The sequence below is a fragment of the Erpetoichthys calabaricus genome, chromosome 1, assembly GCF_900747795.2.
Source record: "Erpetoichthys calabaricus chromosome 1, fErpCal1.3, whole genome shotgun sequence".
Lineage (NCBI taxonomy): Eukaryota > Metazoa > Chordata > Cladistia > Polypteriformes > Polypteridae > Erpetoichthys > Erpetoichthys calabaricus.
Window position 1 is genome coordinate 336746479 of NC_041394.2, and position 27752 is coordinate 336774230.

General features: G+C 40.7%; 1 pseudogene; it reads left to right on the top strand.

Moving 5' to 3' along the window:
- LOC114667032 (zinc finger protein 208-like) lies at nt 1–27736 on the top strand (annotated as a pseudogene).
- The last annotated feature ends 16 nt before the right edge of the window (nt 27737–27752 follow it).

A 27752-nucleotide genomic window follows, 5' to 3' on the forward strand; every position in this document is an offset into this window, starting at 1 on the left:
GCGGACCACTTTCAATATCTCTTAAATACATAATTTATATTTCTGCAGATTTACAAGACAGAGACAGCTTCCCCTCATCATCATCCAATCAGCCCACTCTTCAGTGTCGGTCACAACAGCCACTGTATGATAAGAATATGAAGACTTCAACTTTTGGAATACAGAGTTTAATAGAGGCCTCTTTGCAGGATAGATTTCTGTCTGTTGTGAAACCCTCAAGCACAGATGCATGCAGGACTCAAGTACAGGTACACAGTGCTAACCAAGAGCAGCTCAAAAGTGTTAACCACAAATCTAAATGCAAAGATAAGTCACATTGTGTAAGACAGAAGCAACATTGTTGTTTTGAATGTGGCAAACTGTTCTCCACCAACTGGCATCTTCAGACCCACACGAGAGTTCACACTGGAGAGAAACCATTTAGTTGTTCTGAATGTGGCAAACAGTTTTCCACCAGTAGCAGTCTTCAACAGCATATGCGAATTCACACAGGAGAGAAGCCATACACCTGTGGTGAATGTGGCAAACAATTCTCCACCAGCAGCACCCTTCAGAAACACACGAGAATTCACACTGGAGAGAAACCATATTGTTGTTCTGAATGTGGCAAGCGATTCTCACAGATAAGCAGCTTTCAGAAGCACACAAGAGTTCACACGGGAGAGAAGCCATATTGCTGTAATGAATGTGGGAAACGATTCTCCAACAGCAGTAACCTTCAGAAACACAAAACGATTCATACTGGAAAAATTAAGTTAAAAGAAAAGCAGTTTGGTTGTTCTGAATGTGGTAAACTATTTTCGGACAACAGCAGTCTTCAGATGCACCGAAGAATTCACACTGGAGAAAAGCGATACTGTTGTTCTGAATGTGGGAAACGATTCTCATTCAGTAGCAGTCTTCACACTCACACAAGAATCCACACTGGAGAGAAGCCATATGGCTGTTGTGAATGTGGTAAACGTTTCTCAGACAACAGCAGCCTTCAAAGCCACAAAAGAATTCACACTGGAGAGAGGCCATATTCGTGCTCTGAATGTGGCAAACGTTTCTCTAGCAGTGGGCATCTTCAGACTCACAAAAGAATTCACACTGGAGAGAGGCCATATCACTGCTCTGAATGTGGCAAACAATTTTTTACCAATTGGCGTCTTCAGATTCATGTAAGAATTCACACTGGAGAGAAACCGTTCTGCTGTTCTGAATGTGACAAAAGATTTTATGATATGAGCCACCTTCGGACCCACATAAAAATTCACACTGTAGAGAAACAATATTGTTGTTCTGAATGTGGAAAATCATTCTCTGACAATAGCCATCTTCAGAAACACACCACAATTCACACAGGAGAGAGGCCATACTGCTGTTCTAAATGTGACAAACGATTCTCAACCAGGAGGAGTCTTCAGAACCACACAAGGATTCACACTAGACAGACTGTGTATTGCTGTTCTGAATGTGACAGACTATTCTCTGACAGTGTTAGCCTTCGGAAACACAAAAGGATTCATGTTGTATAGAATGAGTTGGAAGCGCAGATGGAGTAGGTTGGGAGGAAACGAGAGGAAAGAAAACTAATGGACATGTTTGGGACCCACATCTTCAGAAAGAAGGACCTGTCAGGATCTTTTTACTGTTTTTTGGGCTAGTTTGATGTTTTTATGTTGTCATACATGTGTGTACTTTCTGTGTGACTTCATCAACAGTGCCATCTTCTTTGTTGGTATGATGCTACACATGGTTGGGGCAGGACTACTCTAGGCATTTTAAATAGATGTTAATTTACTCTACTCGTCCAGCTTCACTACAGCCTCACATGTCCTACTAATGTGTGAATAAGCCCATTAATCTGATTCTAAATCACTGCTTCTAATCTTAAAGACTGGGAGTAATTATTTATATGTTACTGTAATATCTGAGTTAGCTTGACTTACTGTCATTTACAATGCATAAGGTTATAGACTCGTAGAAACAACTGCTGGCCATAGGCAGGTTGTTATTTTATATGTGGCCCCAAAAAAAGGAAAAGCGCTATATACAGTAACTAGTGTGTGCTTTGTAACAAAACTTGAGGGGCTAAGTAGATAACTTAGGGTGTGTGGTGGAAATAAAATGCATACACACCCTCAGAGGGTAAGAACCTTGTCCTTATTATGTTCAGAAGCCATTAAGAAGGCTAACAGAATGTCAGGTTATATAGCGCCTTGATGTGTGGAGTACAAGTCACAGGAGGTTCTGCTCAAGCTTTATAACACACTGGTGAGGCCTCATCTGGAGTCATGGGTGTAGTTTTGGTCTCCGGGCCACAAAAAGGACATAGCAGCACTAGAAAAGGTCCAGAGAAGAGCGACTAGGCTCATTCCAGGGCTACAGAGGATGAGTTATGATTATGATTTAAGCAAAAGAAGATTAAGAGGTGACCTGATTAAGGTGTTTAAAATTGTGAAGGGAATTAGTCCAGTGGATCGAGACTCTGACTTTAAAATGGGTTCATCAAGAACACAAACATTAGGAAGTTTTTCTTTACACAGAGAAAGATAGACACTTGGAATAAGCTACCAAGTAGTGTGGTAGACAGTAGGACTTTAGAGACTTTCATAACTCGACGATGTTATTTCAGAATAATTAAGTGGATAGGAGTGGTGAGCTTTTTTGGGCTCAATGGCCTGTTCTCATCTCGATTGATCAAATGTAATCCTTGATCGCATATCATTCTTGTATTTGAGTGTTTTCGTGTAGACTTTAGTTTGTTCCTGCAGAACAGTGGGTATGATTTTTAAACATTTCAAGTGACTCTAAAGTATGATATGCTGTTTGTAGAGGTGTGAGAAAGGGAAAGTAATCTTGTGATAGGCTGTATCACAGGACTTTGGGAGACTAATAACCAACTCGAGCAGTTTGACTTCTGTATAGGCTATAAAAAGAGAGCCACTGAGAAGGCTTTGGGAGCAAACAGATGTGGTAGGGGTATTGAGGCATGGCACGGGTGGAGATGTGGGTGAGGAGGTCTGTCATTCATGTTAATACACGAATGCCAGCACACCAACATCCCGGTGTTACTTCAAACTATACTCGGGAAGGACACCCGTGTTGCCACTGGAGTCGCGGCAGAGTAGCTGGCTGACAAGTGAGACATGTAAGTCAGGTGAGCAGAGCAGCCATAAAATCGAACGTCCCGAAGGAAGAAATAAAAAATAAATAAATAAATAATGAATGCAACTTCAGGAAACTATATGAAGATGGAGGTGCGTGCACATGTGTGTGTGTGTGTGTGCCAGCAGCCATGCATGCACATGCAAACAAGACACCCGAAATATAGAGAGGCTTCTGCCCAGATTGAAGCTGTAAGGGGTGGAAGGTCACAAGTGGCAGGTGTCCAGGTAGTTTGGCTCGGCAGATTAAAACGAGAAGTTCCCAGCAGCGGTCATCTTTCGAGCGATCCTCATTTAGCATTCCTGTATATAGAGCATTCTTGGATTTCTTTCACTGACTTTTCTGTATTTTGTGCTTGTGCCGTTTTCTTTTTCCACTTTTGATTTTGATGTCTGTTTTTTCTGTCCTCTTGATTTTTGTCTTGGGAGAAGGAGGAAGAAGAAGAAGAGGAGTTGTCCAGTCGTGTTTTTTCATTGTTTTTTTTTTCATCACCTTTATTTTTGAGCCATGTAAATACTATATTTTTGTTTATTGTTACTATATAGATATTTTAATCCGTGACACTGCAGAGGACTGCAAGTACTTTGAATTGCATGACTCTGGATTGTTTTGTTTGTTTGTTTTCGTACTGGCACTTCAATAAAGATTTGCTTTCTTTTGAATGTTTTTGTTTCTGTGCCTCCACATACACCACTGATCCATTTGGTTACATTACAGACACCTAAGTATGTGCAGAGGTGCTAGTGCATGGGGTATCACAAATCTCTCATGGCCTGGCACATTTCCAAGATGGGCCTTGTTTTGTCTTGGTAGAGTAGTATATTGCTCAACTTTCCCCTCTTGTATTATTAATATGTAGCCTTTGTCAGAATGCCTAATCTCACAGACTTACCACTGTACTATATAACTCCTCCCCACCTTCCCTTCTACATCTATAACCTCAGGCAATTAAGTGTAGTAAAAGACAAGCAGGAGTTAAGTTACACATAAAACAATGTATTATTGGTAATATTCATAAATAATAACAATATGCAAAGTACATTTGAATATTGGTAACCATACAACCTGATTAAATGGTGATGTGTAGTTTCAGGTGGCACACAGATTTTTAGTTATTTAAAATGTCTCTAGTTAAGGCATCATTGGTGCTCAGCTTTCTTCAGAACAGGCCGCAGGCCTGTTCAACATGGCTGCTGAGCTGTGGTCTCCATTGTGTTGTCCTTTCAATTCATCAGTTTGGTCTTCGTCATATATTAGTAAGAGAGATATGCTTCTTCATCATCAGAGGATAGTAAGAGAGAGAGAATGTGGATGAACAAGCAGATTTATAGATTCTCTGTCCAACCCCTGCAGCCAATAGGGCGTCATGGTACTTAAAAGCTTCTGATACAAGCCAATTCCAAACAGCCATACTTCAGTCCAATGGGGGAATACAACATCTTAACACCTGCCCCCAAACCATATGTTAAGGTAACGCTTAGCAGTTAGGCAACCTGGCTTTCTTGCGGGGGTTGAAAGACTTTAGCAGAGAAACACTCACCAAACTGGTTTAAGGCACTTCCTCCCCCAATTCTGCCGTAAAATTCAAAGAGACTCAGTCGTAAAAGGGTTTGGGTAAACATGAATGCTTCTCACTAATGTAACACTAAATTACATTGCTTTGCCTAACATACAAATAAAGATATACAAAATATTTATCAAGTTATATGCAACATCTTACATCACAACAGGCCTCTATGTGAGATCCATTCATTTAGAGGCCGTATTTTTGTTCTCTATAATATGCTCATGTAAAAAGCTGCCATCGAAACTGTCCAAGTCTGTTGCAAACTCTTTGTATTGTACTTGATTAAAAGATATAAATCCCAGGAATCTATGCAGCCAGTAGATATGGTATCTTCTTAACTGGATGAATAGCCGACCAAGTCGCTGGCTCCACCATTTAGATAGCATGGCTAGCCATTGCTTAACTTGTGCTTTCAGGATATTCTTGGCTAAAATCTAGAGGTTGTCTTTTTAGATGTTGCTGTACACTCTTAAAAGTGCAAAAGTGGTTCTTCAAAGCAATGCCATAGGGGAACAATTTTGGTTCCCAAAAGACTCATCCACAGGAAGGTTCCAAAAAGAACCCTTTATTTATTTAGATCTGTAATAGGATCCTTACAATCAATAACCATGAAAAGATGGTAATGGATTTGTGAAATGACCAATGGGTCCTGATTCTGGATTATCACTGCATACAATAACACAGGCTACGTTCAGGTTTTTTATAATTTGTAAGTATCCTGCTAGGTAGCCTACCGTGTATTCAATATTTCCATTTCATTCTACATATTATGAAGACTTTTCAAAGCACAAAGAACCAGCATCACATGCAGAGAACCCATCTCAGAATGAAAAGGTGCTTTAGCAAGCCAACATTCTGAGAAGAGCCACACAACCCATAAAGTGTCATTCAGTGACTAGGATTCTTTACGAGTGTGTTGGCAATTAGGTCTACTGTAAAGTGTTGCTAGGCAACCATGCTTCATTCAAATGTGAAATTCACCAAATTGGGGGGTGGGGGGCAAATCTCCTTCCAGCCACTTTAGCAACTAATAACTGCTGCTATTGGAAAATACTTCTCCTGCCTTATTGAAAATGCTCTTTTATTTTTAAGATTCAGAACCCTTTGTTGTTTCTTTACTTCCCAACTCTGACCATTATTACCTTTGCAGTGAGCCTGTAGCCGCCGAAGCATAAGGTGAGATCAAGCACGGGTAAAACGCGTGTCAAAAGAAATCTCTCAGTCCAAAAGTTTGTTTTAAAAATATTTAGTGAAAGTTAAAAGCAAATAATCCACACAAGAATAAAAGTAAAAATAGTTACACACGTAGAATAAAAGGCAAATAAAAGGAAAAATGTATCTTCTCTAAACTTAGCTTTTCTTGAGAAACTTTAGTTATTTCTGTACTTAAGAACCACCTCATCTGACTCCTCTCAATGCGGAGGAGCAGCGACTCTACTCCGAGTCTCTCCCGGATAACTGAACTCCACACCCTATCTCTAAGGGAAAGTCCAGCCACCCTGCGGAGAAAACTCATTTTGGCCTCTTGTATCCGCGATCTTGCTCTTTCGGTCACTACCCAAAGCTCGTGGCCATAGGTGAGGGTAGGAACGTAGATCGACTGGTAAATCGACAGCCTCGCCTTTTGGCTCAGCACTCTCTTCTCCATGACAGACCATTGCAGAGCCCACATTACTGCAGATGCCGCACCGATCCATCAATCGACCTCCTGCTCCATTCTTCTTCCCTCACTCATGAAAAAGACCCCGAGATATTTGAACTCCTCCACTTGAGGAGCTACAGCTACAATTTTCTATACATCATTTGTTAAAAACAGTTAAGTACTTTTCTCATTTAAAGAAACAAAAAATCATTGCTGGTTGGGCAATCTGATAGGGTGGCTTTGCCCATGAATGACAGGTCTGTATTTCATATGGTACAGTATATGGAACTAGTATGGTTTTCACACAAAAATATCAATTTCAGATTTTGAATGGAAAAATGCATTTTGATATCCCTAGGAAAAAAAAAATATTTTAAGGTTTGTGTTTGCGGTCATTAGGTTTAAAGATGAAGTTCTGGGTGAATTCTGATGATTCAGCTTTGAGCTTTCCAAGTGTTTGAAGCCAATAAGAGCAGTCAAATCAGCAGTTAGAAGTTCACCCACTTTGACCTAAGCACTTCAGGCTTTTGAAAGAAAGACTTGTGGGAGTCTGAAGTTCAATTCAAAGTTTGAAAATTGAGCTTTTAAAGCCAAATTATATATACTGTGGTCGGGTATAGGAATGATAGGTCACTGAAGAAAATGTGGGGAGCCAACTGGGCCATCACTTTTAATAAATGGGAATGTTCAAAACAAAAGAAAATACTCTAGAGGCATTATAAGTCATCCTGGGGCTTCAAAAAAATGACATAAAGGTTCAGCTCTAGCCAGGGATTACAGCCAGTTTGCCTATGAACCACGTCTGTCAGGTCACTCTTACCAAAATGACGCCTCCTGCAGGCAGCTGGGCTTCTTATGGCCTTGGAACAGGAAGGGGTGGAGTTAGTTGACCTCAGTGGGCGGTGTCTTGGTGCTTTTAGCAGTAGTGTCCCTTCTCTTCCTGGCAAGTTATTACATCCCTTGACAGAGTCCACTTTTTGCCTACAAGAAGAAATGGGAATGTTGAGGTTACTGTTGGCACTACTGTTACAGAACTCCTAAATATCTGACATACTTTACTAATTAGAGGAGTGTCTGTGTCAGTTTAATACTGCACTGCTGTAATTCTTTGCTTTTGGGATATTAAAATTTTTAATCTGCTTATGTAGAGGATAGTCATATTGGGGTTTGTGTTGCTGAAAATACATGTATATAGATTACATATACTACTGTATATATAATTATATACTGCTCAAAAAAATTAAAGGCACACTTTTAAATCCAAGTCTAACATCAAGTCAATGAAACTTCTGGGCTATTGACCTGGTCAGTTAAGTAGCAGAGGGGGGTGTTAATCAGTTTCAGCTGCTTTAGTGTTAATGAAATGAACAACAGGTACACTAGAGGGGCAACAATGAGATAACCCCCAAAACAGGAATAGTGTAACAGGTGGAGGGAAGCCACTGATATTTTCCCTCCTCATCTGTTTTGTCACTAGTTTTGCATTTGGCTACGGTTAGTGTCACTACTGGTAGCATGAGGCGATACCTGGACCTTACAGAGGTGGCACAGGATGGAGGGCACATCAATACCACGTGCCATTGCCAGAAGGTTTGCTGTGTCTCTCAAGAGCATGGAGGAGATTCCAGGAGACAGGTAGTTACTCTAGGAGAGCTGGACAGGGCCCCTCATGGAAGATGCTTAACCCATCAGCAGGACTGGTATCTGCTCCTTTGGGCAAAGAGGAACAGGATGAGCACTGCCAGAGCCTACAAAATGACCTCCAGCAGGCCACTGGTGTGAATGTCTCTCACCAAACAGACTTCATGAGAGTGGCCTGAGGGCCTGACATCCTCTAGTGGACCCTGTGCTCACTGCCCAGCACCATGGAGCTCGATTGGCATTTGCCATAGAATACCAGAATTGGCAGGTCCACCCCTGGCGCCCTGTGCTTTTCATAGATGAGAGCAGGTTCACTCCGACCACATGTGACAGACGTGAAAGGGTCTGGAGAAGCCGTGGAGAATGTTATGCTGCCTGTAACATCATTCAGCATGACTGGTTTGGTGAGGGGTTCAGTGATGGTCTGGGGAGGCATATCCATGGAGTGACGCACAGACCTCTACAGGCTAGACAACGGCACCTTGACTGCCATTAGGTATCGGAATGAAATCCTGGGACCCATTGTCAGACCCTATGCTGGTGCCGTGGCTCCTGGTGCATGACAATGCCTGGCCTCATAGATAGATAGATAGATACTTTATTAATCCCAAGGGGAAATTCACAAAATGAATGTGGCGAGAGTATACAGGCAGTTTCTGGATGATGAAGGAATTGATACCATTGACTGGCCCCCATGCTCACTCGCCTGACCTCAATCCAACAGAACACCTCTGGGTGGGACATTATGTTTTGGTCTATCCGATACCACCAGGTTGCACCTCAGACTGTCCAGGAGCTCAGTGATGTCCTGGTCCAGATCTGGGAGGAGATCCTCCAGGATACCATTGTTGTCTCATTAGGATGTTGTCAGGCATGCATACAAGCACATGGGGGGCATACAAACTACCGTGTATGATTTGGAGTTGCTGCTATGAAATTTCAGCAAAATGGACTTGCCTGCCTGCCTGCCTGCCACATCTTTTCTTCCCTTTAATTTTCGGGATGTCTCAGCCCTCTGAAGGTTAATGATTTTCATTTCCATCAAACGATGTGGCATCCTTTCATTCCTAACACATCACCATATCAGTCGAGCTAGCCAGCAGGATTATAAAAAGATATAAAAAGTCAATAGTTTTCTGATTTTTAACCATATTTTTTACATAATTAATATTAAAAGAGAAAAGTGGAAAGCTATGGAGCGCCTGAGGAGACATGTTGCAATTTTTTATTTTTTTTTTATTTTACTATTTACTATTCTGTGAGTACTGCTTACCTCGGGGACTCCATAGAAAGTAAAAATATTGTTACTTAAACAGTAAATAATATCATTCAAAACAGGGAAGAGTCGTCTGACGTTTCTCACTACCAATGTAAACACTCAGCGTAAGCTTCAATAAACTGGAAACAGATATTCTTTATAATGGAGGCAGCACAAGAAAGAGTTGATTTTCAAAAGGACAGAACGAATAGGAAGTTAATTTAATTCACTTGACTCATGGTGCCGGAATGAGGAATAAAGTGGAAAATTAACTGATGCAAGTTTCAAGGAGCTCCTCCGTTAAACAATACGTTTTTCTAACTAAGTTTGCAATTAGTTCAACATCCTGGTTTTAATTTAACAATTCATTAAACTGTGTAAAAAGTTGAGTTACACAGCTTAATCGTTACTAACAAATTTTTGTTCATTATTTGTTTTTTATAAGGGTGACAGGACAAATCTTAATAAAGAATTACCAACTTGGTTCATATTGAATCATTGGGAGCTCCACTCTGGACCCTTGCGTTATTGTCTGATGTTCTCACAGCTCTTATTAGTCCTACAGACGTCCTTCACACTACCAGCAGATTGAGAACCACTTTAAACAGCATTATGAGCAGCACCATGAACATAATACAAAACTTCAATGCATCTCTATTACAGAGTTATATTGTAACGGTGAACACACGATGTGGCACCAAACCAGTTGTCCTTTGCTGCTGAAACCCTGACACAACACTGGACTTCTGCATGAGCTAATGTGGGATGCAGGGTCCCCCACAATCAATCAACCTGCATGAAAACTTTTCATTTTTTGTTTCTCAAAAAATATTCCTACCTTTAGCCTGGCAGACTTAGTCCAGTAGCCCTATGATAATTCACCTCTCCTTGTTGCACACACACATTCATCCCCAGAGTCTACGGGTCTCCAGTGGGCTACAGGTGGTGATGGAGGAAGGCTGTTGGCCAGCAGGAGAGCTGAATGTGTGCTGTCAGCACAGAAAGTGTTACTACACACTCATGTGACGACACATCACAAGCATCAGCATAATCCTGATTTGGGTCATGACCCATATATTTACTTATTTGGCTGATGCCTTTATCGAAGACGACCTACAACATTACGGATACAATTGGTTCCAATCCTTATTGCTTTTCCAATTGGTGACAAAAATGACTTGCTCAGGGTCAGTAGTGGGATTTGAACCCACAACCTCAGAGTCAGTCAGTCAGTCAGTCATTTTCCAACCCACTATATCCTAACACTGGGTCACAGGGGTCTGCTGGAGCCAATCCCAGCCAACACAGGGCGCAAGGCAGGAACAAATACCGGGCAGGGTGGCAGCCCACTGCAGGGCATACACACACTAGGGACAATTTAGGATTGCCAATTGTACCAAACCTGCATGTCTTTGGACTGTGGGAGGAAACCCACGCAGACATTGGGAGAATATGCAAACTCCATGCATTGAGGACCCGGGAAGCGAACTCAGCAACTTCAGAGTTTGAAATCCAAAGCCTTAACCACTACATCACACTGTCTGCCTACTTCAAGAACCACGGCTATAAGCTGCAAGGCCAATTATTGCCTATAATATACAATCACTAAACCTCATGAAAAGATAAAAAAAAAAAATCCAAGCACTTAATGTTAAATCACTTACACAGCTGTGGACCACTCAATAATGCATTATGGACCGGACCACAAGCTGGGAACCACTGTGTTCGAGTGGTGCTGGTAGGCTAAAGTCTGTCCTTTTCTTTTGCTGCTACAGTACTTAACCTTTATAGATATTCAGATTAGAAGAGACCCAATGGCATCTATAATGAGCGTGTTGATAATTGGCATTTTGGGGGTTAATGTCACTGACATACTAAATGTAGATCTTAAATGATTGACCCTTGTGTCTGTAGATAACATTTTAATGCTGCCACAATCCTTAGGTCTGAGGGTATTCCAAGTAGAAAAGGGTCTATGCAGAGCCCCATTTGGATTATTGCCATGTTTTGGTTAGTGTTTCTAACAGCACAATGACAATGACTGCCCAGAGGGGACTGGGTGGTCTCGTGGCCTGGAACCCCTACAGATTTTATTTTTTTCTCCAGCCTTCTGGAGTTTTTTTTTTGTGTTTTTTCTGTCCACCCTGACCATCGGACCTTACTCCTTTTCTATGTTAACTAATGTTGTCTTATTTTAATTTTGTCTTTTATTTTTCTTTTCTTCATTATGTAAAGCACTTTGAGCTACTTTTTGTATGAAAATGTCCTATATAAATAAATGTTGTTGTTGTATCTGTCCTGATTAGAGAAGCGTCTGTCGATGACACTCAACCCCAATAAAAGGGCCTGTCTGTGCTCTTATGCCTACAGGAAGAATGAGCATAGAAAGGTTAGTTTTGTTAAAGTAGCGATGTAAATCTTAAATGTCTGACCAATGTTCATAGTAGATCTTCTGTCAATTACAACCCACCCTGGTTTTATGCCACTGCAGTTCTTGGCTTTTGAGCTATGGAAATCGCCCACTATGTAAAGAATAGCAATATTTAAGCTGTTCTGAAACATCTCAAACGCAACAAAAATCTGATTTAAGTTTTATACGATAGAGTGCACCATCCACATAATCCAGTCCAGTCCAAGTAGAAGAGCGGAGTCGTTTAAATATTCATCTTGTATTCTAACCGCAGAAGCATTACGAGTTTACAAGAGAGAGCTTTTAATTTGATACAGCCCGTTGCGCTTACGACCGGAAGTTGTACTTTGCGGCTGCTAACTGTTGCTGGCTTTTACCCACAGTGACCACAGCAGACATGAGTAAAGACACAAGGTACGTACTTACAGGACATGAGAGACCGGTGGGAAAACGGGAAAGAAAAAAAAAAAGAAGAAGACGACAGCGGGGACAGTAACACCGGGGCTCACGACGGTTAGCCACCGATCGGCCCAGCCTGCTGGTGTGTTCACGGCTCGCTGCGCGACCCCGTGTTGACTTTGCACAGATCGCACACGTCGTGAACGTTGATTTCACCTTGCCGAGATGTCGTCTGCAGGCTCCACACGATGAGCTCGTGGTGATTGCGTTGGCGCCCCTCTTCAGAAACGGAAAGGTCAATTTAAGCCAACATCCTTGTCGTTTAACCCGCTGTGTGGATGCGGAGTTCTAACCGCGCTCCAACCTGGCTTTTTTTTTTTAAATCTTGTTCAACGCCTGCGCCATCCAGCTTCACGTGAACGTCGAATCCTGATGTCGTTCGCCCGCTTCCTGCTTGTCCACCTTAAGTGCCCCAGTGGATTCATATGAACACAGCGCTTATTGATCTGCGTGCCCACACATCACGTCACGGTCGCTTTGATGTCCCAATGTCATTTAAAAGCACCCAGGCAGTCCGCCGCTGCTCGTCCGTTTGTGTTCTGCAGTTAGTCGGCGTCTGTCCGGGCAGGGGCGGCCTCAGACATGTGCAAACTGTGCACCTGCATAGGGCCGCCAAATTCCAGGGGCTGCCACGCCAATATATATTGAATATAAAACAAACAAAAAATAACGACACAGCTGAAGGCACTGTGGCCAAAAAGCATTGTGTTTCTTGTTAATTAGTACGCTGTATTTACTAATGTCACTAGAGTCGGAGCAGTAAGCTATATGTAGTATTATAACGTTCTGCCATAATGAGAATATCATGGGCCACCACTTGGTTTTCAAGTTACGGACACGCGCATATAGAAGCGAAGCCAGTGCAAGTGGGCGAGTCGTCTTACAAGTTAATAAGATACCATATTGACACTGGCGGGCAAAGGGACCACCGATTCTTTCTCTGCCCAGGGCCGCCACGAGCCGCCCCTGTCCCGTGAGACCACGAACGAGTATCCCGCTTAAAACGGCACGTGACTTCGTGGGCTCCTCCAGTTACTGCGACGTGTTTGAAGAATCTACGCCGATTCACATTTAGTGAAGAACGTGTTCGGGGTGCTAAGCAAACCTAATACACGTGCTACACGGGTTCAAACCAAGTTTATGGCGGACTGTTGGTTTTAACTGTCCTAATTATTAGCCATTTACTGCTGCCAGAATGTTTCGTTGATTGATTAACTTTTTTTTTAAAAAATGCACACCCTACAATTGTATGTTTTGTCCTTATCCAGCATATCACTTCAGGCCAGAACACATATAGATATTTGCAATATTAGTAATAATTAGTAAGATGTTCTGCGGTGGGTTGGCACCCTGCCCAGGATTGGTTCCCTGCCTTGTGCCCTGTGTTGGCTGGGATTGGCTCCAGCAGACCCCCGTGACCCTGTATTCGGATTCAGCGGGTTGGATAATGGATGGATGGATAGTAAGATGTTTCACAGCCAGTGCAGCAAAAGCTCAAATTCAGGGGTATTGAACTCAGATTCAGAATTGGATTAGGTTTTTCACTGCAGCTCTTGCTGTTAAAGATACATTAATAGTATTGTTTGGTTTGTTTTTATAAAAAAAACATTGCAATGTTTTCAGACCTGCATCAGCTCAATGCTCATTGTTAACAGAAAAAAAATAAGTTGTTTAGATTTCCAAATCTTAAAAATGAAGACTACAAAGTGTGGCCTGTTGGCTACTAATTAAGGTGGTGGCAGCTGGAATAAAATCCTACAGAACCTGTGGACCTCCAGGAAACAATTTTGTGATCCCTCGTGTATGGCATTAGGATTTTCCACATGTAGAAAGTCAACAGCATCATTTTATTACTTTAAGCACATTTTCTTAAGGAGGTGCAGTGCTCCACAAACAGTAAAAGAAACCTTAAAGTTTAAAAAATAGTCCAAATGGTAGAATTGTGAAAGGAGGGGAGTAAAGATTAAGTTTCAATTAAAGTCCTAATTTGTTAATCTCCAATTGTTTTATTTCCAGAACAGTCAATATCTGATTTAATAAAGTTAGCTGTGATCAGGTGGACAAGGAGGAGAGAAAACCTCAAAGTGCAGCTCAGGAGGATGCTGATGTTATGAGTTTAGGAATAAGGTGCAAATGAAAATGGTGATTCCAATAAGCGCTGGGCTCAGTTCAGATTCATATAGTGCACTTATAAATGAATTGAATACTTTAGCACTTATAAATAAGTTAAATACTTCAAAACAATTACAGGCCTACAAAGAGTAACCGGGGTCCTCTGGCTGTTAATGGGAACACGATGCTAGAACTTAGATTACAGACAATTATAACACAAAGGGCAAGAGCAAACAATGGTAAGAATTCAAGAAATCTTACAAATAAATGTCTAAGCATGGAAGTGTGTGTGTCTATGCGGCCCGAGGCTACAGCATGAAGCTCAAAGAAAGCGACTGTCACCAAAGTGAAACCATCGAGAAAAGAGAAACTCACTTAGCCGCTGATAGACCAGCAAGGTGAGCACATTGGCAAAACAAAACCTCAGAGGAGAGAAAAACTCACTTAGCTGCTGGTAGACAAAAAGCAAGGCGAGGACATTGGCAAAACAAAACTGACGAGGAGAGAAAACCTCGCTTAGCCGCTGATAGACATGCAAGGCGAGCATGTTGGCAAAACAAAACTGCTGAGAAAAGAGAACCTTGCTTAGCCTCTAATGCACAACCGATGCGATTGATTGATTGAAGTGCCAGAGTCCATGGTTTCTAAGAGCCTGGGCTTTTTACAGCATGGACTTACACAGCTAGTACAGTAATAAAGCAAAAAGACCAGAATTGAATTCAGTACAATAATTTAGAGTCATAAAACCTACAAAAAAAAAAAAAAAAAGTTGAGAGCAGACTATCAAACTCGCCTAAACTAAGCTAAAACAAACTGAGTGATAAAGAGAACAAACTCCATGCCACAACAATTAGCTCAACACTTCAACTGGGGCTCAAGGTGTCTGCCCCATTAGCTACACCCCTGCATAACTGGGAGGCCCGGCCACCTTCAGATCACCCTAAAGAGAAGAAGTGACAAGGCAAACTAAAACACAATTAAGAAACACAAAAAAAATTACAAGTGGGGTATAGTGGTGGTGCTGTTACCTCGCACTAAGGAGACCAGGACTCACATCCAGGGTCCTTCCTGCATGGAGTTGCCATGTTCTATCAATGTCTGTGTGGGTTTCCTCTGCTGATTATTATTTCCTTACTAGCTGTGTAAGCCTGTGCTGTAAAAAGCCTGGGCTCCTAGAAACCATGGATTCTGGCACTTCAATCAATCAATCAATCACATCGGTTGTGTATTAGCGGCTGTTTTGTCTTGGTACTACTTTCCCCTTTTTGTATTATTAATATGTAGCCTTTGTCAGAATTCCACAAATCTCACAGACTTACCACTGTTTATAAGGTATTATAGTAAATAACTTCTCCCCACCTTCCCTTCTACAGTGGTGTGAAAAACTATTTGCCCCCTTCCTGATTTCTTATTCTTTTGCATGTTTGTCACACAAAATGTTTCTGATCATCAAACACATTTAACCATTAGTCAAATATAACACAAGTAAACACAAAATGCAGTTTGTAAATGGTGGTTTTTATTATTTAGGGAGAAAAAAAAATCCAAACCTACATGGCCCTGTGTGAAAAAGTAATTGTCCCCTGAACCTAATAACTGGTTGGGCCACCCTTAGCAGCAATAACTGCAATCAAGCGTTTGCGATAACTTGCAATGAGTCTTTTACAGCGCTCTGGAGGAATTTTGGCCCACTCATCTTTGCAAAATTGTTGTAATTCAGCTTTATTTGAGGGTTTTTCTAGCATGAACCGCCTTTTTAAGGTCATGCCATAGCATCTCAATTGGATTCAGGTCAGGACTTTGACTAGGCCACTCCAAAGTCTTCATTTTGTTTTTCTTCAGCCATTCAGAGGTGGATTTGCTGGTGTGTTTTGGGTCATTGTCCTGTTGCAGCACCCAAGATCGCTTCAGCTTGAGTTGACGAACAGATGGCCGGACATTCTCCTTCAGGATTTTTTGGTAGACGGTAGAATTCATGGTTCCATCTATCACAGCAAGCCTTCCAGGTCCTGAAGCAGCAAAACAACCCCAGACTATCACACTACCACCACCATATTTTACTGTTGGTATGATGTTCTTTTTCTGAAATGCTGTGTTCCTTTTACGCCAGATGTAACGGGACATTTGCCTTCCAAAAAGTTCAACTTTTGTCTCATCAGTCCACAAGGTATTTTCCCAAAAGTCTTGGCAATCATTGAGATGTTTCTTAGCAAAATTGAGACGAGCCCTAATGTTCTTTTTGCTTAACAGTGGTTTGCGTCTTGGACATCTGCCATGCAGGCCGTTTTTGCCCAGTCTCTTTCTTATGGTGGAGTCATGAACACTGACCTTAATTGAGGCAAGTGAGGCCTGCAGTTCTTTAGACGTTGTCCTGGGGTCTTTTGTGACCTCTATGATGAGTCGTCTCTGCGCTCTTGGGGTAATTTTGGTCGGCCGGCCACTCCTGGGAAGGTTCACCACTGTTCCATGTTTTTGCCATTTGTGGATAATGGCTCTCACTGTGGTTCGCTGGAGTCCCAAAGCTTTAGAAATGGCTTTATAACCTTTACCAGACTGATAGATCTCAATTACTTCTGTTCTCATTTGTTCCTGAATTTCTTTGGATCTTGGCATGATGTCTAGCTTTTGAGGTGCTTTTGGTCTACTTCTCTGTGTCAGGCAGCTCCTATTTAAGTGATTTCTTGATTGAAACAGGTGTGGCAGTAATCAGGCCTGGGGGTGGCTACGGAAATTGAACTCAGGTGTGATACACCACAGTTAGGTTATTTTTTAACAAGGGGCAATTACTTTTTCACACAGGGCCATGTAGGTTTGGATTTTCTTTCTCCCTAAATAATAAACACCATCATTTAAAAACTGCATTTTGTGTTTACTTGTGTTATATTTGACTAATGGTTAAATGTGTTTGATGATCAGAAACATTTTGTGTGACAAACATGCAAAAGAATAAGAAATCAGGAAGGGGGCAAATAGTTTTTCACACCAATGTACATCTATAACCTCAGGCAATTAGGTGTAGTAAAAGACAAGCAGGAGTTAAGTTACAATTTAAACAATGTATTATTGATAATATTCATAAATAATACAATACAATACAATAAAGTTTATTTTTGTATAGCCCAAAATCACACAAGAAGTGCCGCAATGGGCTTTAACAGGCCCTGCCTCTTGACAGCCCCCCAGCCTTGACTCTCTAAGAAGACAAGGAAAAACTCCCCAAAAAAAAAAACTAGTAGGGAAAAATGGAAGAAACCTTGGGAAAGGCAGTTCAAAGAGAGACCCCTTTCCAGGTAGATTGGGCGTGCAGTGGGAGTCAAAAGAAGGGGGTCAATACAATACAATACAGTACAGTACACAGAACAATTTCTCAATATAGTAAGAAATAAAAAAAATATATATATATAAATTTTAGAAGTACAGAGTAGAATTTAACAGTAGATGATATATCCCATAATAAGATTTGTATTTGTATAGAGTCCTGGAGACCTCATCCTTCAAGCTGCCTCCCCCATTTGGCCATTCCACAGCTGAAACAGTGCTGGGCCAGCCAATCCGATGAAAGGACCCCTCTCTCCCACGATTCCTGCGATCCTCCATCTGGGATGACTTTTCCTTAGGCAGGCAAAACAACTTGGCAGGTGTGCCATGGCACCAAGTGCCACATTTGAGTACCGAGAAGAAAAACAGAGTAAGTGAGGGTTAGTATACAATTATAACGGTCATGTTACTTATGTTTAAGTGCTAATGACTAACAACAGAGATGCAGTCTGTACAGTTAATCAGCAGCTCTAGTCAGGATATGCTAAACTGAAGTAGTGAGTCTTCAGCCGGGATTTAAAAGCTGTGACCGAAGGGGCATCTCTTATAGTAGCAGGCAGACCATTCCACAGTTTAGGGGCCCTGTAACTAAAAGCTCGACCCCCCACTGTTATTTTATTAATCCTTGGAATCATAAGCAGACCGGCATCTTGAGATCTTAATGTGTGCTCTGGTTTGTAAGTCATGATAAGTTCAGACAAGTAAGCCGGACCTCGACCATTTAATGATTTATATGTTAAAAGAAGGATTTTGAAATCTGCCCTAAACTTAACCGGGAGCCAGTGTAAGGATTTAAGAAGTGGAGTTATGTGTTCGTATTTTCTTGTTCTTGTAATAATTCTCGCAGCCGCATTTTGGATTAACTGGAGGCTGTATAAAGAACAGTTTGAACATCCAGTGAACACCGCATTGCAGTAGTCAATCCTACTAGAGATAAATGCATGAATTAGTTTCTCAGAATCCTGTTTATTTAAAAAGCGCCTTAATTTCCTAACATTTTTAAGATGGAAGAAACATGTTTTGGACAACTTTGTAATATGCGCTTTAAATGACATGCTAGAGTCAAAGATAACTCCTAGATTGCGGGCTGATTCAGTAAAATTGACTGGGATTCCCATTGAGTTAAATGATGACAAAATATTGTTATGATCAGCGTCATTCCCTCCAACAATTAACATCTCTGTTTTATCTGTGTTTAAAGACAAGTAGTTCTTATTCATCCACTCCTTTAATTCACTAACACAACTAATAAAGACAACATTGGAGAAACTTCATTTGATTTAAATGAAAGGTATAACTGGGTGTCATCTGCATACAAGTGAAAATTAACATTATGTTTCCTAATGAGAGATCCCATTGGAAGCATGTACAGTGAAAACAGTAAAGGTCCCAGTACTGAGCCCTGCGGGACACCATATTGAACTTCTGTGTGTAATGATGGAGTACTGTCAGCACATTTCTGTACATATTGGAATCGATTTGATAAGTAAGAACTAAACCAAGCGAGCACGGTGCCTGTAAGCCCAACATCATTTTCTAGCCTGTGCAGTAAGATAGAATGGTCGATGGTGTCAAATGCTGCACTTAAGTCCAACAACATAATTACAGTTGAGTTTCCTTCATCAGAGGATATCAGAATGTCATTTACAACCCGTGTTAGTGCCGTTTCTGTACTATGACCAGTGCGGAAACCAGACTGGAATTTCTCAAATAAATTGTAATGCGTAAGGTGTGTCTGAAGCTGACTGGCGACTATTTTTTCTAGTATTTTAGAGAGAAATGGTAAATTTGAAATAGGCCTATAATTATTTAGTATATGTGGGTCAAGGTCTGACTTTTTAAGTAATGGTTTAATGACTGACACTTTTAGTGCATCTGGTACTGTGCCATGCAATAATGAACTATTGATAATGTTTAGGATAGGCGCTGCAAGAACATCCATTGCACTTTTTACTAGTTTTGTTGGCACTGGATCTAGGGAACAAGTAGTGGGCTTCATTTTAGAAATTAAACTTAAGACTTCTGCTCAGTTACAGGATTAAATTTACTAAAGTGCTGAGTGCAATGTGAGACAGGGTCTGCTAAGCTAGTATTTGGTTTGTACTGTGATGCAGAGATCTGGGATCTTATATTTTTAATTTTCTCATTGAAGAAGTTAATAAAGTCTGTACTGCTAATGTCTGTTGGTATTTTGCACTGTTGATCTGAATTTCCATTTGTTAATTTAGCCACTGTTCTAAACAGTGCCCGAGGATTTTTATTATTGCTATCTATTAATGTAGAATAATATTCTGACCGAGCTTTAAAGAGGGCTTTTTTATATTTATTAACACTCTCTGTCCATGCAATTTGAAAGACATGCAGCTTTGTTGTTCTCCATCTGCGCTCCAGTTTTCGACACCCTAATTTAAGAGCTCGAGTGTTTTCATTAAACCAGGGAGAGTTTCTATGTGCTTTGATCACTTTTGTTTTAAGGGGAGCCACTGTGTCCAGAGCATCTCTCAAGGTCACATTATAATGTGATGTTAGCTCATCTAAATTTTTTTCTGTGTTTACATTTGATGTTAACTGATCTAAATGGTTTTCCACAATTACACTCGACTTACTCAAAGTATCTATAAATTTTGAAGCAGAATTACAATCTAGATGCCGCACTGTCTTTGTTTTAAATAATAACAATATGCAAAGTACATTTGAATATTGGCAACCATACAACCTGATTAAATGCTGATGTATAGTTTCAGGCGGCACACAGACTTGTTAGTTACTTAAAATGTCTCTAGTTAAGGCATCATTGGTGGTCAGCTTTCTTCAGAACAGGCCTCATGCCTGTGTCAATATGGCTGCTGAGCTGTGCTCTTCATTGTGTTGTCCTTTCAGTTCATCGTGTGTGAGCTGCTCCTTCATCCGTTTTGTAAGAAAGAGAGAGAGTGAGGGAGTGAGCAAATTTATAGATGTTCTGTCCAACCCTTAGAGCCAATAAGACATTGTGGTACTTAAAGGTTTCTGATACAAGCCAGTTCCAAACAGCCATACTTCAGACCAATGGGGGAATAGAACATCTTAACACCTGCCATCCCCCAAAACCATATGTTAAGGTAAAGGTTGGCAGTTAGGCAGCCTGGCTTTCCTATGGAGGTTGAGAGACTTCAGAGAAACAATTATCAAACTTGTTTGAGGCACTTCCCCCCAACCCTGTCGTAAAATTCACTTTCCTGACTTAGTCCTGGGGGAGGGCTTGTAAACATGAATGCTTCTCACTAATGTAACACTAATATTACATTGCTTTGCCTAAATTACAAATAAAGACATACAAAATATTTATCAACTTGTATGCAAAATCGCACATCACAACAGCGGCTAAGCGAGGTTCTCTTTTCTCGTCGGTTTAATTTTGCTGATGTGCTCGCCTCCATTGTCCATCAGCGGCTAAGCAAGTTTCTCTCTCCTCACAGGTTTTGTTTTGATGATGTGCTCACCTTGCTTGTGTATTAGCAGCTAAGCGAGATTCTATTTCTCTCTGCAGTTTCACTTTGGTGACAGATTCGCATCCTTTGAGCTTCACACTGTAACCTCGCACTTTCAGGCTGGACAGACAGACACAAACACTTTTATGCATAGATATTTATACTGTATATAATATATTTTGAAAATAGGCAATAATTTAGATTTATTGTCAGCTGCTGTGGTGCAAGCTGTGACTTTCTGATCGGAGTCGCAAAGGCATGTATACAGAACTGTAATGATGACCCATTACAAATGGCGTAAATAATAAAAAACATACATGTACAATATATACATGTACATGTATTATGATCTGTGATTTGTGTGACAAAGAATCGAGAGTTTGTGTCTTTCCTTATAAAACAATGAAGTGAAGAGAAAGAAATTGCAGTGATTACGGACCCTCAGACACTGACGCCAGCGAGGCAGGTGAGGTTTTTGAACAAACGCAACAGAAACGCAAAAACACATAGAGGAAACGTGAAACCAAAAAAGTTAGATACGACATGTTATTTGAGGCACAGATAGTCAGGAATAAGAAATGTTTCCTTTGCTAATATTTCATATCACCACGACCTTTAGCAGAAAAAGTGGATGGGAAGATGAGTTGAGCGAATATTTAATATGTTTAATGTGGAAAAAATATTCAAGGTTTGGGACTTTGTGTAAAAAACATGCATGTCCATATCTATATGGTGCTGATCTTCAATCTTTATGGTATTTTGAAAATATATTGAGAAAAATCAAATCACGCATTTTGGTTAAAATAATCCCAATATCAGTGTCAGTCCGTATTGGGCAGCCCCATTGGAGAGCAACAAAAGCCCATCATTGTAGTGACGTGGACAGCAGGACTTACCTTGACTTGGAGAAAACCTTTAGTTTGGCACATTGTGAGAGGTGAGTTCAAGAAACTCCAAACTACCTGCGGAGGTCAAGACCACAGTTTAAAGGCGAGTGTGGAATTCATTTAGGGAGAGAAAAGAGGGCTTAATGAACTTTCACTGATTTAGACTAGAGAATAAAAATATTAATTATAATGTCACTTGAACGTTATGCCACTAATTCTGAGAAATATTTGGTGGTCCAAGTGAACATCTCCATGCTGCTCAGAAGCAATTCAAGAGGTGAATACAATGTTGTTCTATGGTGGCCACATTATGTGCTGTATGAGCCGACGGAGGCCATGCTTAAGAAGACAATGAAGTTCTTACTTGCATGTCTGATTGACATACAACACATTTGTGCTCTCTAGAATCGTGATAAGTAAGAATGAGTTAACGTTAATGGGTTATTTTTTAAAGACAATGTACACCTAACTCCTGTGTCAGTATCACTTGGTCAGTGAAATCTTACAGATCAGAATCCCTGAGCCAAACTCCAGACTAGTTCTGTTAATGAAATACAGAGGCACCCGTTAAAATATCTCACTTGTGAGGTTACATCTGGAAAACTGTGTGGTGTTGTTGTTCACATTGGACGAGGTCAAAGGGGGGAGAAGGCAAGCTCTTTCAAGACCACTGAGCTGTGGCTTATGGGAGTCGACTCAAATTTGTTTGGTGCTTTTTGATGCCATTCTGAATTCTACTCTGTTGTCTTCTACAGGTAAGAAGGACGCTGCCACTTCAAGTTGTACAATATGGAGCAGGTGTGGCCAGTTAAGCAAGTATGTCTAGATATAGCACATAAAGGTGAAGACGGGGTCTCAGGTGAAGTGTGTGATGAGGAGGAAAAGAATAACCTCATACTGCACAAGAGCCTCGTCTCTGTGCCTACCATGGAGAAAAGACGTGTGAACATCAAGGAAGAGGACTGTGAGTGGGAGTCTGCTTACTTACAGCAGGAGCACCTCAGCATTAAGGAGAAGGAGGAGGTGGACTGTGACATTAAAGAAGACTCTGAACCAGCTTCTGACATCACCAACATTCAGAGAAATGAAACTATCAGTGGCATAAAGAAAGAAAACCTTAAATCAGAGTCTGACTCTCTGTGTTTCTATCCCAATGAAAAGGCTCCTGGATTCGGCTTGGCACCCAGTAGTCTGTGCTCCCTGAAACATCATCTGAAGGCTGAATCTTTGGAATCTGACATGAACAAGACTGCAAACGCATTGGGGGCTATCCATCATGAAGAAGGTAGGTGCTAAAAAAAATTCAGGCTAAGGTCAGGATAGATGGGATTTACTAATGAAAGTCCTGATCCTTTATCACTGACCTCAGAAATGCAGGCCTGTTTTAATCTGTGGGTTTGTGCTGAAAGGTGAAATGGATGCACTTAAGTACACATTTTGAATCAATGATGCTATTTATCCCAGAGGAACTCATTTCTTTTAAAATACTAATATTTTGTGTATAGACATCATTTTGCCACATAAAAATGACAGAATATTTTGCGAGTGTTAGAAGGGCACTGTGGAAGCCATTGCCACAAGTAAATGATAGGCAAAGAAGTATCTTTACCATTCTTACCCATAATCCTCCTTGTGCTGGTTGACAGACACATTTTGTGAGTGACATTAGCAAGTAGCCAATAGTGTGAGAATGAATGACTGAGCTGTCAAAAACCTCCCCCTGTCAGACACTTGTTGTTTTTGGTCCTTTCAAACAAGCAGAACTCTATCTTTTCTACTGATGGCACATACATGAATAGAATCACTACATGAATGTCTTTCTCGATGAGAAAAGCTTTGTTTAAACTTAGACCTCCATTACCAAACCAAGGAGGAGCTGGAAATAAATCAAGTAGGCTTGCGTTTACTGTTTTTATTAGTCAGAAATGGAGATGTTAACTTTACACAAGTGATCTCATAGGTCTGGAAACAGGTTGGGAAACTAGAAATTGGCAACTCACTCTGCTGGTCTGAAAGCAGTCAGTTACCTTCTGCAGTGACTTCTCTCTGACTTCAGTGTCCGAAGAGAAGAACTCTTTCTCTTTTGTTTCTTTCTTTTGCAGTCTCTTTGGGGTTATCAGCGCCCTATTGGGTTCGTTTACTAATACCAGTTTCCTTTATTCACATTTTACACCTTACAAGAGGCACAGTAACTTTATTCCAACCCAACGTATGAGTGAAAATATTAAAAGAGACTTCTTAGATAGGTAGATATGAAAGGCACTATGTCATAGATAGATTTGTTTTGTCCTTGTGGGAAATTTGGCTTTTTACAGAAGCTCTTTAAATAAAAAAACATAAATAGATAAGATAAATAAAAAAATATTCTCGCAGGCTTTGGTTTGTGCACACACCAGAATGACTAAAGAGCAACAAAATTAAAAAGAAAGAAAACTTCTAACTTGGCAGTCCCAGTGAGGTGTTCATTATGCAGGTGTATTGCAGTTACTATAATGGAGCCCCCATAGCATTTTCTGACACACTTCTGCTGAATAATTCATTGACTAAAAGTCTTCAGTGTTAGTGTCTCAGAGAGAGAATGGGCAGTGTTGTTCTATCTTCATGTTGCCTTTTCCTACTTGTGAACCAGTTGGTCTCTTGACTCCTGCATGCTGCACTTCAGCTTCTCCATCCACTTCTTGTAGACTACCTGGTGGTCATCCTCTCACAGGTTTCTTTATCACCATCACCTCCTGCCACTGGATCCTCACCCACTAGAAAACTGTGGAATGAACAGGCTGTCTCTAGAGAGTTGTCAATCAACAACAACAACATTTATTTATATAGCACATTTTCATACAAAATGTAGCTCAAAGTGCTTTACATAATGAAGAAAAGAAAAATAAAAGACAAAATAAGAAATTAAAATAAGGCAACATTAGTTAACATAGAAAAGGAGTAAGGTCCGATGGCCATGGTGGACAGAAAAAAAAAAAAACTCCAGAAAGCTGGAGAAAAAAATAAAATCTGCAGGGGTTCCAGGCCACGAGACCGCCCAGTCCCCTCTGGGCATTCTACCTAACATAAATGAAATAGTCCTCTTTGTAGTTAGGGTTCTCACGGAGTCACTTGATGCTGATGGTCATACAGACTTCTGGCTTTTAATCCATCCATCATTTTTGGAACATCATGGTACTTAGAGTAGATGGTGGTGGCGCAAGCATTGTACCAGGTAGATACAAATCATCTTTAGTTGCTATCCCCATGCAGCAACACTGCAGGTATTGTCATAGAAAAAGAAAACTTTCCTCCATCTTCAAAGATGGCAGTCATTGAGCCCAGATGAGAATGCAAAGCAATTCCTTCTTTGCACAGAGTTACGCACAAATGTCTCAGTTAATGGAGTGAGCTGACAACTCAACAATTCATCACCTTTTATATTTTCCTTTAATTACCAGCATATCGTCTGACTCTTAATATGTAGAATTTTATCACCTCCTACAAACGACTAAAGCCCCCAATAATTTCTAATCTCTTTTTGCATGACATTTGTGGATCAGCCATTGTATTGCACCACTGGATCAATGTTTAGGTTAATGACCTTGCTTAGGGGCCAAACAGGTTAGGATCCTTTCTGGTAGTATGCTTTAAAGGGAATAAAATATTCTACATTAAATGAGTTTCATGTCAGATCATTTTTGATATTTCCTGATCATACACTTTGTATTTCCACAGATTTCTTAAAGAGTGGCAACTGCTTATCTTCATTGGATCAGACATCTCTGCAGTGCAGACCACAAAAGACACAACATGATAAAAATGTGAAGAAATCAACATGTAGATCAGAGAGTTTGATACCAGCCTTTTTGCAGGATAGCTCTCTGCCTGGTGAAAGAATTGACACTCAATTACAGGAACTCCGTACAAATTCTTCAACTTCATTTGTCTGTGAAGAGCAGAAGGAACAATTGAAAAGTAAATCTAACTGCAAGAGGACGCAGAATAGACAGAAATTGTACAGATGTTCTGAATGTGGCAAACAATTCTCACAAATGAGTAGTTTACAGATACACACACGAATTCACACTGGAGAGAGGCCATATTCTTGTTCTGAATGTGACAAGCGATTCTCCACCAATTGGCATCTTCAGATCCACACAAGAGTTCACACTGGAGAGAAGCCATACTGTTGTTCTTCCTGTGGAAAACAATTTTCCGATAGGAGCCATCTTCGGATCCATACAAGAATCCACACTGGAGAAAGCCATATTGCTGTTCAGACTGTGGCAAACGATTCTTTGATAGGAGCCATCTTCGGACCCATATAAAAATTCACAATGGAGAGAAAGAGTATTGCTGTTCTGAATGTGGCAAACGATTCTTACACAGCAGCAGTCTTCAGACCCACATGCGAATTCATACTGGAGAGAAGCCATATCAGTGTTCTGAATGTGAGAAAAGATTCTCCACCAGTGAGCTGCTTAGGACCCACACAAGAATTCATACTGGAGAGAAGCCATATTCTTGTTCTGAATGTGGGAAACAGTTCTCTGATAGGAGTAGCCTTCGGAGACATGCACAGATTCACACCGGAAGCAAAACTTATTGCTGTTCTGAATGTGGCAAAAAATTTTTGCACCTGAGCAATCTGCAGAAGCATACAAGAATTCACACTGGAGAGAAGCCATATTTCTGTTCTGAATGTGGCAAACAGTTTTCTGACAGTGCACATTTTCAGAGACACACAAGAAGTCATAATGAAGAGAAGCCGTATCTTTGTTCTGAATGTGGTAAGCGATTCTCACACAGCAGCAGTCTCCAGACCCACATAAGAATTCACACAGGTGAAAAACCATTTTGTTGTTCTGAATGTGGCAAAAGCTTCTCCATTAATGGGCGTCTTCAGGTCCACATAAGGATTCATACAGGTGAGAAGCCTTATTGTTGTTCTGAATGTGGGAAACAATTTTCTGATAAAAGCAGCCTTCGGAGACATATGAAAATTCACACCGGAAAGAAGTCTCATTGCTGTTCTGAGTGTGGCAAAGGATTCTTGCACAAGAGCCATCTTCAGAGTCACATAAGAATTCATACTGGAGAGAAGCCGTATTCTTGTTCTGAATGTGGCAAACAATTCTCAACAAGCAGCAGTCTGCAGAAACACACAAGAATTCACACTGGGCAGAAACCATATCACTGTTCCAAATGCAACAAGCAATTCTCAGACAAAAGCAGTCTTCAGGTACATACAAGAATTCACACAGGGGAGAAACCATTTCATTGTTCTGAATGTGGAAAACATTTTTTCAACAATCGCAATTTACAAGTACACTCAAGAATTCACAGTGGAGTGAGGCCATATTGCTGTTCAGAATGTGACAAGCGATTCTTGCACAAGAGCCATCTTCAGAGCCACATGAGGATGCATACAGGAGAGAAGCCATACCCTTGTTCTGAATGTGGTAAGCGGTTCTCCAGCAGCAGCAGTCTTCACTGCCATATAAGAATTCACACATGAGAGAAGCCTTATTCTTGTTCTGAATGTGGCAAAGGATTCTCTGATAAAAGTAGTCTTCGAATCCATTCAAAAATTCATCCTGGGAAGCAGGAAAATAAATGAAGAGATGGCACAAGTGGTTCCTTTTAGGATTTAATTACAACTAATAGTTTTACACATGAGGACATGAAGCTAACAATGGTAAACAAGAACATGCAATTGATATTAAAGGGATATAAATGGACACATCGAGATCAAGAAGAAGATTATTAACATAATGAGAGCAGAGTCAGACATACTGTAGCCAAATAACAATGGGCATAAAATGTCAATGATTTTCTGATTTGTAGGCATATTTTTTA